A 20,915-nucleotide genomic window follows, 5' to 3' on the forward strand; every position below is an offset into this window, starting at 1 on the left:
CAAGAGATGATGGTGGTATAGATACAAGATAAACATTGCTGGACAAATGTTAAAGTGCTATTATAAGGAGTTGCGTGAACTCATAGAGTCTGGTGCATTACAAATCCCCCAATCACGATCGCAGCTGTGAGCACGCCGGGCTGGCCCAGAAGCCCAAGATGCAGAAGGCATCCCACTGCTGTGCACACACCCTTCCAGGCCATCAGCCCCGCTCCATGCACTCTGACCCTGGCACCGTGTTGGGCTGGGTCTCTAACGCCTTTTACGGTGGGAACCGGACGATGGTGTTTGTAAGGCCAATGTTTTCTTGACACCCAAGCTTGCATAAATCACCTTACATATGGCATAGCATTAAGTCGATGCCTAGGAACTATTTGTTGAATGAATGGAAGAATGAGTGCATGCCTCCGAGATTCTTGTCAGTGAGCTGTGAAGTTATGGTGATCCTGTCAGGGAGGAAAACATGCTGACCTTGCAGCCATCCTTGTGAGTGCCTTGGGCGCCTGAGCTGCTGCCTGCCAGGTCAGCTCAGGGCGGTCTCTGGGGTGGAGGGCCAAGGTAGCAGCCTTAGAGCCTGCCTTCTGTCAGGCAGACCAGGGGTGGGGGTGGGGCACCCCTGAAGCCCGTGTTGACATCTAGCATCCCTCTGTAGTAAAGTGCCTCCCCAGAGCCAAGCACCCAACTCACCTTCAGTTTATCACTTGGATTTCTCCCTCTCAACTATTTTTGGAGTTTGCCCTCTGGACCAGTCATCAGGATGCTACCTTTCAAGATGTCAGCCAGACGTTCTGCGTATTCTTGACCCTCCTCGCTGGGAGCTATTGCAGAAGAGGTGATTTCGGATACCTGTCACTGCCCATGGTTTGTCCTGTCAAGGAAGACACATGTATTCCCCAATAACCTCTAATCCTTGGCCTTGCACCTGAAATAAAACGATCGCTTCCTAACCCCCCTTCTCACTGACCTCTCACTGGAGATAGATTTTGATGAATTCTCCATTATGAATTCACTAGCATGCGATTACGTCTCCTTCGCCCTGCAGTGCAGAGATGTTGTTACCATGTGACTTGACTGTCCTGAGGCCAAAAATCCAATAAAGATGACATAGCAGCCTTGTTATGTGCATCACTACTTTCCCACAGCCCAGGTATTGCACTTTGGGGGCAGAGTTGGAAGTTAATTGAAATGGCTGCCACATTGCATCTTGCAGAGAATCCGTGACTGGTGCGTGACTGGTTATGCCTCCACGTAGAAGTTCTTCTCTTTTGCTGTGCAAAGCATAAGTGGAAATATAAAGTCTCAGGGAATGGGACTTTATTCTTGATTGGAGTGAAAATGTGACAGAAACAGGACTTTCGCTTAGAAAGCGCGTCAGTGGGTGTCAGCACTGGCCTCGAACAGAGTGATCCATTTTTAAAAAATGTTTTTTATCATCCTCCTGCACTTTATTTACTTTGGTCCATGTGAAGAAGTTTTCCGAGTAGATGGCAAAGAACAATTCTTAAAATGTGTGAATACCAAATGTAAGATAAAAAACATAATTGCAGTTTAGACTTCAGATTTATTTGAAAAGGGGATAATGATAGTAATTACCCAGTTTGAGTTTTGTAGAAGGCTAATTAGATCCCCAAAGCATTTGTATGCACAAGGAAAACCATAAATACAAAAGACCATCTGGTCCTTATCAGCTTACAACATTAACTCTGTCTGTAATTATTTTTTCTATATTGTTTTGATGTTGACATTTTATGGAGCAATACGTTCTACCCTGGTTAGGGAATAACCTACATTTCTGAAAACCTGGGGCTTTGCCCCCTTTTTCGTAATAGAAGTTTTAGGACTCCACAGGCAAAAGAGACACTGCTTTGGAGACACAGGTAAACATCCTTTCATTTTACCCATTGTTCCAGAAATGTGTTGTTTATCAACTTCTCTGGCTTATCTGACTTGTCTTGTTAGTAACTTAGTCTTCCAGGTACTTGGATTCCCTTAAGTTTGTTGTTGTTGTTCTTTTGTTTTAGGTAAAATTGAGAATGACACATTTAGCTGTGTGGTACGAACACAGAAGCATAGCATTTATTTGTCACTTTCTATAGTTAGCACTGTCCCTGGCAATTTGGATATTACAAAAGTAATGTTATTTGTTTTCATGTTCGGTGCCCATCTTCCCCACTAGAATGTCAGCTTAAAAGGGGCAGAGATTTTGTCTTATTCATTTTACTGTATCTCCAGCTCCTACAATAGCACCTGATACATGGTAGATACTCCAAGGTGATTTGTTGAAATAAATGAAGTAGAATACATTATTTCAGCCTCAGGATGATTGTGATTTGCTATCAATTGTTACATAATAAACCACCCCCAAAATTAAGTGGCTTAAAACAACTAACATTTCATGAGTGGGATCTCAGTATTTTGTTGGTGAGGCATTTGGGCAGGACTCATCTGGGAATGAATGTTGGTGGAGCATACTTGGTGGTGTCCAGTGGACAGATAAACTGATCTAGAGGGTCCAAGACAGCTTCATCACATGCCTAGTCCTTGACAGAGATGGGTAGAAGGCTGGGATCAACTGGGACTATTGATCAGAACACCAACCTCACCTTTCCATGTGGCTTAGGCTGCCCACAGAACGGCAACCCCGAGTTCCAAGAGGGCAAGACAAAACTTGCCAAGTATTTGAGAGGATAGGACTGGAATAGGCATAAGGTCATTTCCACCATATTTTGTCATTTAAGCATGTCACTAAAGCCAGCTCGGATTCAATGAGAGGATAATTTAACTCTTCCTCTCAATGGCAGAAGTAGCAAAAATAATCGCAGCCATCTTTAATATACCATCCCATCGAATTGAAGAGAAAGGCCCGCTAACTGAACAACCTTAAGGCACTATTTAGACAAGAATGGAGAATCTCTTATATGTAACTATCACATGGATGCAGAGTAAGAACATCTGCATGCTGAAGGAAGGCTTTGTGGAAGTCACGCATGAGTTTTGAACTGAGCCTAGAAGAAAGGATAAGATTTCCAAACCTGAAGCTAATGGAAGGGAGGGTGTTCTCAGAAAAGGATTTTGTGCTTCAATATGGGAGTAGAACCAGGATTGTCAACACCGATGGCATTTGTTGATCAGCTGTTGGTTCGCAGTAAATTAGAGATAAAGAATGTGACCATCACCATTTTGGGGGGAAGGCATGGTTAGAAGCAATTTCCAATTGCCATTCTTGTGAAATGCTGATTGCATTTCTCCTTATAGAATCCCTTGCTGAGAGTTATCTTTCGGAATCGTGCTAAGAATAAACTTTGTTAGGTCTGTTCTGCTTTCCTCCTCTGATAAGAACAAAGACAATTCCTATTTTATTTTTCCTATTGGCTTCTGGGAGGCTTAGACCCACAATTGAAACTCAGGCAATTATGTTGAACCGTCCATTTGGCATTTTTGCAGCATCTCCTTGTCTTCGATCCTAATGTTTTAATTATCCTCCTGTTTTGCTAGCTCATTGTATGAAGTTTTTCTTTACTCTACCTCAAAACAGTCCACCAAATAAATTCAGCAAACATTTACTGAGCGTTTATGCTAATCCTTAGAGTTAGAAAAAAGATACATAAATAATTAGGAACCAGCGATATACATCCTTATCTAAAGAGAATTACATAGTTACGTAGTTTAACTAGGGATCCAGGAGGATGTTAAGAACAATAGTAGATTTGAGGAGTGGACTTCCAACGAGGTCATTTCTCAAAATAAGATGAACAAGGTGAGTTGTGGTCACCTGAGTTCTTGCGTGCTAGACTAAAGATCCTGTCTTAATTGGAAAATTGAAAAAATTCTGACATCAATATGACAAAGTATTTCAAAATGATACATGTCCTTTTCTCAGGAGTTGAATTTTTAGTGGATATTTTCTTCTAAATTGTTTCCTCATTCAGAGAGTAGGTCAGAATTCTTTTAACATTTTTCAGTTCATCAGCCTTAAGGGCCCAACATGAACAGCAACCTCTGCTGGGGGGTCTGGGAAACATCAGGAGCAGCAAAATACATTTTATACTTCCAGCAAGCTTATTGTAGAGTTGGGGAGACAACCCTGTAGTTTATTAGCAACCGGCAGCCTATCGAGCTGTATTTCCCCTATCCTATTTCTGGAGCTTCATTCCTCTGGCTTTCTAAACAAGGAGCACAGGAAATCATAGACATTCATTGTAGGTTTGATGGGGGAAATAGACTGCTCCAGCATGAGCAGGGGTTCTTAATGTTACATGTACAGAACAGGAAATTACTAAATGAAATGATAATGTGCTTATTTCCCACACTGTGCATTCACCCTGGGACAAAGTATGCCCAGTCTTATTCCACTGGGACACCCGAATTTCAGTAGGTTACTTTCACCTCCCAGGCATAGAATGGCCTGAACGGAGATTTCAGTAGAAACTCACCCTAGCTGTGTCCCAGGAAGAGGAAGCGATCAAGAGACCAGGGGGTGCTGGGGAGGGGGGAGGGTGGATATTAGAGGTAGAGAAGGCATTTCTATCTTCATTCTGATGGTTTGGTCTGCCATACTGTATTCTGGTGAGTGGAGTAGTGAGGGGGTAGGGCAATCGGAAAATTCTTTCTGGCTTGTAGAGTAAACAGCAGATGAGGCAAGTAGCCATATGTTAGTTTGGAGGAATGTGACTTTCTGCAAAGAAAGTACAGGAAGATGGTTACTTGAAGGGTAACTGTAGTCAGTGACACCACTGAAAACCAGACGAGGTACTTTAATAGCACTGCACATGGGTGACATCTTTGACTACTCTCAACTACGGCCTCTGGCCAATGCTATGGTGTGTTGTTGCAGCCCCTTCCGGGTTGAGACAGCATTCCTCCTGCTTCTGGGAGGCCTGGCAGCTGATGACTCTCAGTTGATTCCAGCCCTGGGAATAGTCTTAGCTGAAGAGGGCCACCTCATCCTCTTCAGGGACAGTCCCCATCCAGGGCATACAAAGGCCTGCCCCCCTTCAGGACGAACAACTCTGCAGGGTCATCCTAGCTCCAGAGCACTCTCTGGATCAGCAGAGGCTTCTGTTGCATTTCTGTTCCTCCATCTGCCTAATCCTGCTCCTGTCACAGCCCCACGACTGTTGATCTCACCATGCGCCTCAGTGAACTCCCTACATGCCGCTCTTTATCTTGGTCTGCTTCCTGGGGGAGCTGAGCCCAAAACATGGGCTGTCTTCAAAACGGTGTCCCACAACTAGGATCCAGCCAACAAAGATAAAGCCTATGCTTTGTGCCAGGGACTCATGGCAGGCATGAAGATGCACATTTCAGTGAGGCCTGAGGCGACTCCACTGTCTGAAGCTGTCAAGAAACAACAGGGATCAGCCAGGAATGCTGCAAGCATCTCTGGGTGACTTTCTCCGGAAATGAACCACGGCTCTCCTTTCTTTCTGTCTCCCATCCTCTTTTCTCGGCAGTCGTGTTCTGAGTCTCTCCACCGCTATTTGTCTTTATAATTCAGCTTCATGTACCTGCCCAGTGAGGCATAAAAGGTGATATTTGTCTTTCATATCTAGTGTGTGGAAAAGTGTCTGGACACATGATGAAACGGGTCTCATTCTGGATTGTGATGAAGACCGGCATTTCTCACTAATTAGAAAGAATAGAAGATCGCTGGATCTATTGATTTCCATTAACTTGTGCAGAGCTATGAATCTTACAGTGGAAGTGCACAGGTATAGATACCTTGGGACAGTGTTTTACAGCAGGACTCTAGAGCATGCCATAAAAATCAGCTTTTGATGCTCGTTGGAGGGTTTATAGCTTAAAAAATTGCTTGGGCTTTCTCTGCAAATGTTCTCCAGTCATACTTTGCAATACCAGCCTGATTGAGGCAGAGGCTACTACTGAGTTTAATGCAGAGCTCTAGAACTCTCCTAAATTTGGCTGTTGTCTTCCTTCACTCCCCTCTTGTAGCTGTTGTTGAAGAATTATCTCCTTGTCCTATTGCCAGGAGCTTCCTGTTCTGAGCATCCATCACCCATGTTTTGGGAGGACCCTCTCCAAAGCCACAAGGCAGATGTTGGCATCTCAGCTGAGCACTTGTTAGGCCCTCATCGCAGACAGCTACACAGATTGCGGTGTGATGCAAGGGATATCCAAACATGGGAAATGGGCCTTAAAACGTCCCAATAAAGCCAGGTTGGTCTGTCTTGATGCGAGAGATCCAGATATTAGATGGTTAACGATTAAATTAAAATCATGGGTTCTTTCTTCATTACCTTACTGCATTTATTCATCAAGCATTTGTTGAACACCCACTTTGTATCATCATATAGATGTCCTTCCTTTCCTTGTCTTGCCCTCTGCTTTCTCCCTTCTTCCTTCACTTCCACAGCACATAAATGAGAAGGAAGTCAGGCCCTTCCAAGGAGACTTCTAGATTCTTATCTTTGTTTTTGGAGAAGAGCAGTTTTATTAGTTCACTGAGGAGAGATCAAACATTAGCAACCTAGTGACCAGATCCATAAGGAGCTGATAAATGTCATTTTCTGTCATTACAATTGAGTACATACTTTTCTAATGAGCTGGAAGCGGGTGTCTGCCCTTCCTCCCAGGTATCAGAAGGCTGCTAGGAAACAGAGAAGGGGCACTGGATGATCTTGAGAGAGATTTGTTCCAGCCTCTGGTGAAAACTAATGAACTATTGCTTCTGCTTTATGAGAACATAACTTTCCGTTGGCTTGGGCCCTCCAGATACTATGTTTGTGTGCTGTGTGCTGGGGACTTCCTGACAAATGTTAATACTCAGTGTTCTTTTGTCTAGGCTCCCCACATACCTCCGTCCTTCTGTTTGTACCCAGTACACATTTCCCTTCTTGTTTCAATGGACAGCTATTGCTAAATCCATGTACTATTATTTGTTGATTATGTGTGAAGTAGTGGTTCATGAGCAGAGGGACGTCAGAATCAGACAGGCCTAGGTGGTGCGTGCAGTGGTAAGAGCTGGATCTCTCTCTCTCTCTCTCTCTCTCTCTCTCTCTCTCTCTCTCTAACACACACACACACACACACACACACGAAGCTCTGATTTGTAGTGTTTCCTGATTTCCATGGTATAAATACTCCCCCCATGGCCACATCCGTGCTGCTAAAGTGAAATCACTGAACACAGAACTGGGAAAAGAGGAGAGCAATTGTTTCTCATGAGGGATCCAACCCTTGCCAACCCTGGGGAACATTACTTATCCTCTCTAATTCTCAGCTTCCTCATGTGTGACATGGAGGTGGTATGAAAATATGGCCCTAAAGGGGTATTGAGAGATTCGATAATAATTCATATATAGAACTTAGCTTGGGAGGGGAATGTCCTAATCATCCAGTGAGGAATCCCTGGTCAGCTAGGTACACTGGGCCCCTTAACCTCATCAGTAATCCAGCTCTCTCTCTCTCTCTCTGGAATAAGCATTCCTTCTGTGGAACTTTCCAGTGTAAACCAACCCAGTTCATGATGTTTGTTTCAGTTGAGGAAAGGGACTGAACTCCCTTGGCTTAGGGGAGACACGTAGCAAGTGGGGCTGGCATCCCTGCTCATCTCCTGCAGCTCCATCATGTTGTTTAATAACCAATTCTTGGTTATTAAACGATTGCTCTTCACAAAAGAGTATACGGTGCTAGATAATGTGAGGAGGAATAACTGAGCAGGTGCAGACCTCTCTCAGTTTACAGCCTAGTGGAAGGAGGCAGATATGTACAAGCAACACAGAACTGGGGAGCCAGCTGGGCTGAGTGAAGTCAGAGCAGCACTCTCCGTGCTGCGGGATGACTTCTCCAAAAGGACTGCCAGGCTTGGTCAACCCACCCATCTTCAGAGACAGGCAAAGTGTGGACTGGGCTTTGCCGGTGTGGGAGCCCCGCCTCAGTGTGAAGTGGAAAAGGCCCACTGCTCTTCTAATCCTACAATCCAGGGTTGTATATTGCTTCAGACTAGAGACGCGGTGGTGTCTTTTAATGTGAATGAGGACTGTTGTTTTCGTTCAGAATTGAACCACACGGCCCCGACCCCTAAGAGTTCCATTCCAGCCTATTGGAGTCAAGAGGTGCACACAAACGATGCCAAAATGATGCTGAGGATGAGAGGAGATGCCTCTGCAGAGAGAGTAGGCGGCTCCCTGCACACTTCCCCAGGCTCTCCTCGGGTCTGTTCACCTCGTCCGTGTTGTGCAGGGAAAGAACCTCTAGCAGGTCAGCATTTGTCTCCCTTAGGCCATGCCAAAGCTGTCCGTGTAGCTTTTTTCTACCCCAACTCTCGAATTTCTTGAGACAGCAAATGTGGTATCTGGCATTCAGGGGATGCTCTGGTTTAAAGAAATGGAAACTGATAATTTGCATCATCTATTCATTTTAATGGTCTGTCTTCCTGTCTGGACCGGAAACACTTAGAGAGTAGGCAAGCGAGCTCGGATTTGCCGGGTCCCCAAGGAGAGCAGCCATTAACGAACACGTGGGCTCTCCGCGGCCTCTGCAGCAGTCCCGTGTAGTGGTGCTGTTGTGATGCCTCTCACAGGCCAACAAACCAGGCTCCAGGTCCTCACCAAAGCTCCAGAGTTGCCGTGGTTTCTGCAGGGGCGAAGCCAGCGCGGCCAAACCGCAAAGCCCGGCTCGCAAGGCCTGTGCTTTGACCACCTCCGTCCCACTCGGCCGCCTGTGGCTGCTCAGATCCAGACCGGACGGACTTGGGTTCTCATCAGAGCCGACATCCATACACAGACATTCGCCTGTCTAGTTAAGGAGGTCAGATATTCAAATTAACTTAATTTTTAAATATTTAATTTCACTGTGCTCATAAGGCAATCAAACTGATTTTGCTTTCAAGAATTTCCTAAGCCGCTTTGAAGAGGGGAGCTTATGCAAAACTCAGGCCCACATTTTCCAATAAAACCCTTCCCGTGTCCCTCAGAGCTACGAACAAGGCTTTGATTAAAACTCAGAAACGACTAGCCTACCTGCGATCAGGAACATCCAAATGCCAGGCTTCTCCTGTTCTCTCCCGGTTCCCCAAGAGCCTGTCTTCTTCACATGAAAGCTTCCCTTTGCTCTCACTGCTCCTCAGAAACAGAAAAGAAAAACTGGGTGTGGGGATCTGAAGGCGCTTGGCTGGGAAATGATAGCTGTTCTCCTGGATATATTTGAATTGATGTAGTGGCTTTGCATCTTCCGTTTAAACAGAAGAGTTGGGAAAATGCTCCCAGAAGTACAACCACTTTCTCTGGTCCTGGCTCCTACCTCATTTCCTGTGCTCATGTCCTATATTTGGGCACACAGGCCCCTTACAGTCTCCTTCTCTATTTGTCATAAAGTGTGGGTGTGTGTATATGTCTTTCAGGATCCTATTAAATTGTTCCTTGTTCATGCAGCTTATTCTCATCCCCAAGCCAGATTTTACTGAACCTGCTTCTGTGCCCCCGGGGCCCTCATCTGCTGCCTTGTGGTATTAACAATGGGGTTATGGCTCATTCCTGAACACCACTCTAAACTGATGAGTAAGCTCCTTAGAGGCAGGAGTCCCGAATCATCTATGCAGCTCCTCTTCCCACCAATATGATGCTTGTATATATTAGTGGTCAGTAAAGCTATCAGATCAGATCTCTGCTTTCCAAAAATGCACTGAAATATAAATGTGTTGGAGAGCATCCAGAACTCTTTTAAAGCCATTGGTTGCTCTGACAGTATTAAGAAGCGTTGGGGTCTGGTTCACAATTGATCTTAAATCATTACATTGGTCACTGTTTCCATATATTGTGGTTGGAAAGTCCGGTTCCTTGTTACTCCTTCTTGCTGTGAGCAAACGTAACGAACGAATTACATCTCCTCTTCTTGGTTGCCAAAGTAGGGGCCTAATTACCATTAAGTCATCGGCGAATTTTAAATGTATCCACTTTTCTTTATTTTTCACTAAAATAGATTATTTGTGCTGCCTCTAAAACAGGCCTCTGGTGGCCCTAGAAAAATGACTCCTACACAGAATGCCCACCAGTACTCAAAGCTTTCCAATAAATCTTATGGAGATATTGCAGTATTTCCAAGCCTTTTTATATTTTATGTTTAAAATTGCTTATAAATTACTAAATAATTCCATTTTAAGCCATCGTTTCTTTCTTTTCCTGTGGCATATTTTCAAATTAATTTGGATATCTTTCCTTGCCAACGATGGCAAAAATCCACTTACTTAAGGAACTCTAGGTATTATACCCTCTGTAGCGTTCAAGAGATAAACTGATAAGGAATGAACTTATTATATATTTCCTTCAGAATTCCAACCCACCAGAAGGGCAGCAACAGTATCCATTTCATAAAGGTATTTATATCCAGCACCTAGAACAATTTCTGGTACTTTGTAGACACTCGGTAAATATTGGATGAATGAACGAAAGAATCAATGAAGGAGTACTGGCTCTATCACTTGGTGCCCATGGATATATTGCTTACTTCTACTACATTTGTTTCTTTATCTATAAATGGGACTCTTGTCAGGACAAAGTGGAATAATTGTACAAACCTCTTGGCAAAATAAGCAATAATAAATGTTTGTTATTTCTGCTGTTATTTCTGGAAGCATTTTTTTCTCATCATTCCATCTGTCTACTCTGGTTTGTTCAGGCTCAGCTGTCATGTTAGATGGGAAATGCTCTCTCTGGACTCTGACTTCCCAGGGTGTTTACCTTGAACATGGTATTTACCTCTCTGCTTCGCATTCAGTTACTCAGTGTTCTTTTAGTGCCCACAGTGTACTGAGCACTGTGCTGGGTACAAAGGTATTTATTTTTGTAGGTTATTGTTTGCTTTCTTTCTGAAGCTTGACTGGAAGTTCCTTGAAAGTAGGTCAGATCCAGCACTGTAACCTCTCACTGTGCTGCATTACACCTTGCATTTAGTCCTCATTTCATATATATTAAATTAATAGATGGATGAGTGAATCGTCTTAACTGAATCTTAAGGAACTAGATGCACTAAATCTATTCCCTCCTGTCCGTCACTGCATTTATTGGGAACTCAGGAGGCACTGGGCTGTGAGATGCTTGAAATCTTTGCCCACATACTGGCAAAGGCCCACAGACCTCTGAATTTTGGGTTTGGAATTGAGTTGCTTGACCGCACATTTGATTCAAGCCATTTGCTCTCCTCCCTTTGACAGATGTTTCTACTGGGAAACATAGAATGTTTCATGGATCGCTAGATCATCTTGGGTATAGAAACAAAATTGTAGTGCTCAGTGGTATGAAGATGGATCTTGGTTGTTAAATTTATCTTTGCCTCAATTGTAGTATACAGAGGACCAACTACTGATGATTTGCTTTGCTCCATTAAAATCCAGTCTAGTGACCTGGTGACTCAGAAGTGATTCCTTGCCCTGAGCTAGGTCATCAGCCTCCAACATACAGACGCCTTCTTTTTCACTTTATTCTTTGCACCTTGCATGCATGCATTTTTTCCTGTGTATTTGTTTTTATAGCCCAAGCCCTGTGCTCATTGCATATAGCCCCTCTTTTTGATGTCATGAGCCAACCAAACCACCAGATACTGACATAAAATTCCCACTATGATGGCTTAGACCACCATTAATTCTGCTATTTTTTTTTTTTTTTTGCCATCCCCATAATGGATTCTCCAGTTTAGATTTACTTTCTAATTCAGAGCAATCATAGTTTTGCTATTTACTTTAAATGGTTTCTGTGTAAGAAATACTTAGCATTAATGGCATTCTTTGGAATTTTGAGAGTGAATCACAGTCATTAATTAGCCAATTAATACAGCATCCCTGTGTGGAAGACTTTATCAGCCTGGATTCCATGTTATAGTTGGAGGTAATGAAACAGATTGACTCAGACTTGCCCCTTGGAGCTCCGTCACTTACCATTTATTTCTCTACTCCCTCTTCCGCTGCTTAGTTTACCACGTTTCCTCCTCCTAAACACCTGGCTTACAGATTGCAGCGTGTGTATGTGGGGGTGTGTGTTTGTGGGTGTGTGTGTGTATGTGTGTGTGTATGTGTGCATGTGATAGGACAGGGAGAAAGGTAAGGAGTAACTATGGCAGAAAACTTGATGACCACCCCAAGAATAAAGTTAGAGAAGACCATGCCCTAAGAGAGAAGATGGGTTGAAACAAGGGCCCTATTTCCACAGGGAAGTCACATTGTTAAGCCTTTTTCAGGTTTCTTTGTGATACCACTGTTTCCCAGTGGTATCACCGAAAGACCCACTACTACCCCCAGAATGGGATTGGGCTGATCCTTTTTGACCATCCCCAAAATACATCTTTGGTAGTGCCTCCAGTTAAGCAGAGTAAGTAAATTTTGCTGAGTAAAGGTAATCCTGAAACGGTAAATTTATTCATTTAATGTTTCTTGAGTAATAATTTTGATGGTAAAAGTTCAGTAGGCAACATTTGATTATTATTTGCACTGTGGGCACAGAGAAAGGAAATGGTGGGTGTAGCCCTGGGCTTTGAGGTTTATGGTGAGTTTATGGTGAGGGCTGTGAAATCAACATCCAGAATACAGAAAAGCCCCTTCAGTGCGACTATGAGAGGAGACGTCTTCACGGTTACAAATGATGGCGGGAAGTTGGAATGTGCTGTGGTATTTGCCCGTCTTCTTTGAAGCCTTCCCAGATGAATTTCATAGCATTTTGTCATTGAACCAAAGAGTAGAAGACATATTTATCAAATTTTCAGAGGGTATAAGGATAAAAGGGAAAGCACATACTTTTGAATATTGCATCAGAGTTCAGGGAGATCTCGGACAGCAAGAAGAGGCAGATGATATCCAAATTAGCAGAAGGCAGATTCAAATTCAGCTCTTGGCTCCAAAGCTTGTATGCTGTAAGACCTGATAAATCCATCACAAAGGATATGATATTCCCAGCACATTTTTAGTAATGAGACAATATCTGAAATTTTATGTCCATTTCTGGAGTGCATAGACCAGTGCTCTCAAGTAGAAATATAATATGAATTCTATATGTAATTTAAAAATTTGAACTAACTACATTAGAAAGGTAAAAATAAACAGACAAAATGAATTTAATAACAATGTAATTAATTAATTTTATTTAACTTAACGTGCAAAACACAAGTTTGATATATAATGTATATAAAAATACTAATGAGTTCTACTTTCTTTTTCATGCTAAATCTTCAAAATTCAATGTGCATTTTACATTAGTGGCACATCTCAATTTCAGTGCTGTTTTCATAAGAAATGCTTCAACTCTATTTGGATTCATAAAATTTACAGTTGAAAAAAATAGATTCATGCATCCAAGTTGTTCGAAACGTATTTTAAAAGTTTTCCCAAAATGGAATCAAATGACAGCTTTTAAATTTAAGTTGAAACTATTTAAAATTGAGTAGAATTTGGGTGCCTGGGTGGCTCGGTTGGTTAAGCAACTGCCTTCAGCTCAGGTCATGATCCTAGAGTCCCGGGATTGAGTCCCGCATCGGGCTCCCTGCTCAGCAGGGAGTCTGCTTCTCCCTCTGACCCTTCCCCCCCTCATGCTCTCTCTGTGTCTCATTCTTTCTCTCTCAAATAAATAAAATCTTAAAAAAAAAATTGAGTAGAATTTAAAAGTCCACTTCTCCACTACGCTGGCTACATGTCCCATGCTCAGTAGCCACGTGACGATGGTGGCCCGCCTCTTGGACAGCGAGGGCTAGATGCATAATCCTTTCCAGGATGGGCATCACCATGAGGCAAGGTCTTAATCAGGAACAGAAGGCAGAGCAGAAGGAGTTGTTTGACATCCATCCGGGACACAGTGGAAGGAAACTGAGTTAAATGACCGCTACCTTTCTCCAAGTTTATCCAGTTTGGCAGAGCCCCCATCCAGTGGTCCTCACTTGCTGCCTTCCCAGAGGCGTTGCCTCAGTGTTAAGTGAATAAAACGGGGCCTGAGCATGTTACTATGCCACTTGTCTTCTCAAGTTCTTCTCTAAAAGTAGACATGATTATCACTCCTCAAGACCCATTGCGTTTTCTGAATAGATAAACCCTCTTCTGGAGAGACGGCTGGCTAGATCTGTTCCATCAGCTGAGCCTACACCTTATTCAGGGAGTTGTGAGCACCTTGTAGGTAAAGGGGCTAAGAGTTGTTCTTGTCTTGGCCATTGTCCTCATCCGCCTCCTCTTCCTCCTCCTCGTTCTCATGGTCATCAGTGTTGCCATCTTCCCTTTCTCTCCCTTTCAGTCTGTCGAGCCCTCCCTATCCAACTGGAGCGCCTGTTCTGGGGTGAAGGAAACTAGACTCTCATACCACCTCCCCAACTACGGAGTTGATGGAAAAGAGACAAGAAACAAAAGGTACTAGGTATTCTTACATAACCCTCATGGAGGGAAGGCTGGTTAGCTCTCCCCTCCCTCTTTTCGAACAGTTGAGAAAATTGAAATTCACAATGGGGAACTAGCTCACCCCAGACCACACAGCAGGGCTCAGATTAACTCCAAGAGTCCATGCCATTTCTGTTATTCATCCCTATTGGTGAATAACTCTGAGGGAAAGTAATAATATATCCAGTCGTCATTGTCACACAATTGTGTTGCACCCTGAGTTTCTACTCCCACATGAGGGTGTGGCCATTAGACGACAGAGCTGCTGGCAAAATTACCTTCCCACCCCTTTGTTATAAAGTCACACCCTTGAGCATCAAATAAGGACTCTGCTCTCACTTTCTCTTCCTAAGAATGCTCACAAATATTATCCCATGGTTATCCTCATCGTTTCCTCGTAATCACCCCAGTTTTGCTCATGAAAAATTCAGGAAGTTTCTGAGAGGACAAACAGTCGAGTGTTAATGAGGGAACATTGGTTTCTGGAGACATACTCTCTCAGGAGGGCTGCTTGCTGCCTAGGTTCAGACTCCCTATTGTAAAGTCAGGAGCATAACAGAAAAAAGTATGAAGCCGATGGTAGAAGATGGCCTTTTTCCCAAAACGTGAGTGACGCGTGCTGATTGACAGTGATGAAGACACACTGCAGGGAGCAGCCAAGCCGGAAAGATGATGGAGCACCTGCCAGGAGCACTCAGAAATATCACACTGGGCCTCCTGGTTGTGTAGACACCAACCATGTACACATGCTGCTCTTACAGAGTAACTGGTTGAGGAACTGGAATGTTCTAGGGGAAAAAAAATCAGAAGCAGCTGCCAAGACATAGAGCCCTTTCTTGGGGCTTTTACTCAAGCCACATGTTAAGAGCGTAGTCATACTTTCTAGGCGGCAGACAGGAAAGACAGGAGAGGAAAATGAGGCAAGGCTTTGTGTAGCAGTGATGTGCACCACTTCAGACTGTTTTTTTGTTGTTGTTTTGTTTTGTTTTGGGTCTGATAAACTGTAGGGAGCTCCACATAGATGTAGCATACTGTAATAAGATCCCAAAGAACTCGTTGGATTTCTACTGCTGTTTTATTTATTTTTACAAAGTGTTTTAGCATCCAACCTAGGTGTAAATTGCTGCTTTGAAATAGATGAATATTTGTGCTGAGGGTGGGGGTGGGGCTGGCAGGGTTTATAAAGGTGTCTTTAAATCCATGAAAGAGATCATCTCCTAAACTAATGTTAGAGCCCTGACTGAATAAAGATTCCCAGAGCATTTCATCTTCTTTGACATCTCACAAGATGGCAGCAGCCAGCAGGGGTGGGTGATGAGATAAGCAGGCCTTATCCTTCGGGGCTCAGAGCAGAGGTCTGTCCTCGAGGATGTCCAAGAGCGATAACCAGTCCTACACCCAAGACCAGTCCCGCTTGCCCCAGACTGCATCCCAGGTGCTAATGAAATCATGTTTTAAACATGACAGAGGGGTGTCCCATGGTAGTCACTGTAATTATTGTGAGTTTGCATTATGCGAGAGGAGAATGGGGGATGAGAAGTTTGGGTCTCTCGTGCTGTGACTTAAATTGTGGTCTTCAACTGTGGATTTAGCCTTCCGTTGCTCTGGGTTCGGCAGTGTGTAGACAAAGGTAAATAACAAAGTCAGCTGTCACTGACCTTATGGGGTGAAAGGCTTTCATCATATAGCTTTCACCTAAAATTTGCCCCAAAATCATAAACACATAAAGTATCTCTTGTTCTAGATTATGTCTTAAACTGCAACAGCTGTCTTCACGGTGGGGCTTCTTTCACCTTTAGGTCCAGTGGCAAGAAGAGTAGTATCAACAGACCTGGTAAAAGTTAATCTTTTAAAAAACGTTATTCTACTTCTCTATCTCCACATCTGTATTTTAATCCGGGCACTTCGTTATGTAAGTACTTGATAACGAAGCAGAAACGGTCATGAGATTGAGCCAGAGAAATGTGCTGAGTGGTGTCGGAAATGCCTGGGAACCCAAGAGGAGCCGGTAAGCTATTCAGACCCAGCTTGTCCATGTTCACATTCAGTACACAATGACATCCGAGTCAAGGGTATGAAGAAATATTCATGGAATAAATTTGATGAAATGTGGTCACATTAAGGGGACAGAAAGATGTGTGGTCTTTTGAACCTTAGTCGTGGTCCATAATGTGTCCGGAACTGCCCCGCCGCTCTGAGGGGAGATGCTGTTACCATATGTGGTAAAGCCTTGAAATGAATGCAATTCCAAGATCCACATCCTGCTTGCAAGGACCCCCTAGAGTCATGAAGACAGTTTCACATATGGGTTCCAAGGCATAATGGATGGGCATTAAAGTGTGTGGTTGGCAAGCCTCCTACAATGCACTGGTGTCTTTTTTTTTCTTTTCTCTTTTAGAGCATGTTGACACATGTCCACTCAAATAAATAAATGTTCCCATCTCCACTGCTCTGTTTGGAAGCATCGAGAAATTCACGTGGGGGGAAAGCTCATTTGTCTTTAGAAATGGAAAAAGCGAATGTCTCAGAAAGAACTGGAGAGACGGGAGAGGCGTTTTACAAATGATCAATAAATCAGCATCTAATTTTTTTACTAAAATAAGCCCTGGCTATTTATGTAATCCAGGGGGAGATTGTGAGAAAGGAATTAGAAGATGGAGAGATACAAAGAATCTTTGTATTTTGTTTGACAGCCGGAAGATCTTCAAGCAGATGTAGGATGCATGCGTTACACATCTGTGAGTGTGGGTGATTATTATTATACAGAAAAGTGGCTCTCTTGGTATCCAGGAAGATGATCTGTGTTTCTCTTACCCCTGTACTGATGTTATTTAGTGCTGTTGCTGTGATTTTTAGAATGACATTAACGTATCAATATAAAAGGAGTTGTATTTTGTGAGCATAATCTAAGGACCTATCTATTCATGTTGACACTTAGAATCCAAGTTGCTAGTGCCATGTCAACGAACGTGGAGTGGGAAGGGCATCATATGCCAGGAGCCATTATCAGGAGCAGGTACAAGTGTGGTATCAGCCTTGCAAACAACAGAAACTAGAGGCAAACAGTCGGGGGGATAGAGTGCATCTCCCTACTTGTTCCTGCATCTCTAGCTCCTGGGTGGTGAGAGAATTCACAAAGAAGAAGCTGCCTCTACTCTGAGGTCCCCTCCAGTTTAACCTGATTCCTTCCTTTATAATTAGAGGTCGAATTGTGCTGTCTGCCTGGAAAGATCGGAAACTGTCGACAGCTGAGGTTACAGCCTGAATTTAGCCGTAATCAGGATTACAGAGGCTTGTGTTTTCATGAAAGTAGCAATAATCATTTTTAAAAAGTGTAATAAGTCCAGAAACATGAAAACCTCACAATTAAGTTGCCAAAGAAAACACATGTCCTCTCTTCATGGGCTCTGCCCATGGAAGTCTTGATCCTCGGGCTTGGCAGGAGGGGTCGTGACAAGTAGAAAAGCCGGATGACACCAGAAAAGAAGGAAGGTCTAATCTGTGCCATTTTGTCAGCTCACTAAGTCATTTGTCGTGTTCCATCACATCACCCTGAGTTCTCTGCTTCCCCGCTGGGGCCCAAGTGATCAGCCCTGAAGCTTTTAGCGTCCGAGGTGATGGTGAGACTGTGTACCCAGGATCGGAGTGTGGATGTTATATATTCTAAGCCCAAGGAGAGAACCATTTCCACTCAGCCTGCCTTTCTTGAGCATGTCCTCTAGGGATGGTCCTGCTCCAGATAAAGCCCCAGTGTAGCGCAAGACAGTGACTTATGGAGATGATGGTGGGGCAGGCTGGAGGAGGTAAGGCCGTGCTTCGGAGGTGGGAGCTGCATGTCCCGAGAACCTGGAGGAGGAGTTGTTTATCATTGAGGGGGTGCCTTGGGGGAGCACTTAAGGCCAAGATGGAATTTGGGCTGAAACCTGTAATGGGTCAGATTTCAACCAGTGGAGTGAATGTGGGCCAGAAGGGAAGGATAAGCTGAGGAAGTGGCAGCTGATCCTAAGGATGTGTTCAGGAAGGGATGTGTGGTTTATTTGGCTTGAGTATCCAGGGTGAGGGTGCTAGGCTGGGAAGAGAGGTCGAGGCTAGACCACAGTGGCCTAAGAAGGCCTGGATAAGGAGTCTGCACTGGATTCTATGGGCAGTGAAGGAGCTAAAAGGAGTTAGTGCACGGGAGGGACAGACCTTCAGTTCATGAAGAGAGTAGTTGCTGGTGGACTCCCAGATACACCACCCCCACCCCCACCCCCGCCTTCTCTCCTGTGCTTGAGATCGAAATACCCAACTGCCTCTGGAGTAGCCCTACCTGGATTTCTCATGTAAAATCTCGCATCCAGCATATCCAAAACTTTTGACCAATCTAAACTTAATCCTCCTTTATGAGAAACAGCACATCTACCCATTCAGTTGGTCAAACTAAAAGAAAAAAAAATCCCATCATCCTTAAGTGTCCTGTCTCCCACTTCCCACATCGGACCAGTCATCACATCTGTTAGATGCTCACTCCCACTTCATGAATCTGTTTATTTCCTCTTACTCATTGCCAACCCACTGCCTTTAAGCAGGCCCACATCAGCCAATTCAGTCCTGCTTTTTGTTTGTTTGTTTGTTTGTTTTCCTCCCCAGTCCTAACTTTGTGTGGCTGCTAGTTATTATTTGAAAACAGAGATAAGCTCATATAACTTGGAGATTCTAAAATCACTGTTGGCTCTCCACTACCAAAGGATAAAATCATGCTTCATAGGGTATCAGAAAGAGCCAGCCCAATGTGGCCTCCTCTACCTCTTCTCTTTTTAAGCCTGACACCTCTAATCAACCCACGCCCCACCAGCACACACACTTGTCTGGCCTTGTGTTTTCCATATGCACATGCTTGTTTTCATCTTCCTGCTTCTGTATAAAATGCATGCTGAGCATGGCATATCCTTTCCCTGCTTGGCGAACTCTTACCCATCCTTCAAAACCCAACTGGATCCTTTCCTTTGTTTCCTCTTGACAGTGATCCGTTTACTGCTCTATGCTCCAGTAGTGCATAGTGCACAGAGTGGATAGTTCAGCATTTTAAATCTGTTGCATTTAACAAACTAGTTTTCCATATCTGTCTCTCCCACCAGGCTGTAAGCCGCTTTATGGTAGTGACTCAGTCTGAGTGATATTAGTGCTCCTTTTGTAATCAAATACGAAGGAGACACTAATCAATGTATGTGGAATGAATGAAGGACAGGGACGGCCACAGTCAGAATCTTGGTGTGTGAATAATTATTGATGTCCCGTTTCTTAACTAGGTTCTCAAATCTCCTTGAAATCTACATTTTAAATTTTTCTGTCAAATGAATTAGAATCAAACATCTCACACATTGGGGGCGCCTGGGTGGCATAGTCGTTTGGGCATCTGACTCTTGATTTTGGCTCAGGTTGCGGTCTCAGGGTCATGGGATCGAGCCCCGTGCCGGGCTCTGGGCTCAGCACTTAGTCTGCTGGAGATTCTCTCTCCCTCTCCCTTTGCCCCTCCCACTCATGCTCCCCACCACCCCTCTCTCTAAAATAAATAAAATCTTTAAAAAAATCTGATACATTGTCTGCACTTGGTGAACATGTCATTTCCACCAACATGCACACGCACATATTTTTAAGAGATAATTTATATTTCTCTAAAGAATAACAATTGACCAATGTAGCTTATGAAAGAGAACATGAAATATGTAATAAATTTGATATATATTTCCATTCCAGAATTTTAAACATTAGATTGACTTTTGAGCCTTTAGGAAAGTATCTTTCTTATATAAAATACTCAAATATTTGAATGTTTATTTATCTGCTTGCCATTTGATGTGGGCATTTTTATTAATCCTTTTCCTGTAGTTAGTGTTCTTTCCCCAACCTTTCCAACTACCCCCTTCACTCCCAATGAGGGTGGATTTCTTATTTGTTTTGATCTTGTTTGTGGTCTTAGATTTAATGAAGAGGGAACCGTTTGCATTTGGTCATATTTTCGGTCTGAAATTTCTACCTTAAAAATCCCCAGCAAGGAGTTACATTTGTCTCATTTGTCATCCATGACAGTTGCCATGCTGATTTGTGCTCAAACTCCTCCAAGAGCCTGTTAGGTCATTTTTATCCAATTATGTTCTACAGTCAAAATCATTTTAATACTGTGACACAGAAGAGCTTAAAGAGTCTCTGTTTGCCTCAGAAATAAATTAAGATTCCCCCTGAACATCCCATGAATGCATGTTGGCACTTGGTTTGAACACTGTGGCCCTGCTGTACCTGACCTCACATCATTGCCGTTGTGCTATTGCCAGAGAGGAATGGTTGACCAGATGCGTCTCACGACGTGATGTTGTCAAGTACAGAAGAATGACTCCAGTAAAAATAACAGATTTTTGAAAATTTAACAAGTACCAGCTGTAGTTAGTTTCATCTGGTTGTACTGACAGCAAGGTTTCTCTTTTTTAATTAATAGAAAGAGGAAAGAAAATGCCCCAAATAGGAAAGGCTAGTGATAGCAATAGCTACGTTTCTCAAAGAGCCTCTGAGAGAGTTT

The 20,915-nt window shown here is 43.5% G+C and overlaps 1 protein-coding gene across 3 annotated transcripts in view; it reads left to right on the forward strand.

The window, feature by feature from the left end:
* Window positions 1-20,915, forward strand: part of FAT3 (FAT atypical cadherin 3) — a 499,470-nt gene that overhangs the window by 276,387 nt on the left and 202,168 nt on the right. The gene's annotated exons all lie outside the window — the stretch shown is intronic.

This window comes from Eumetopias jubatus, unplaced genomic scaffold (genome assembly GCF_037043125.1).
Source record: "Eumetopias jubatus isolate StellerSeaLion01/CBP00866 unplaced genomic scaffold, mEumJub1_p1.0 scaffold_13, whole genome shotgun sequence".
NCBI classification, from domain to species: domain Eukaryota; kingdom Metazoa; phylum Chordata; class Mammalia; order Carnivora; family Otariidae; genus Eumetopias; species Eumetopias jubatus.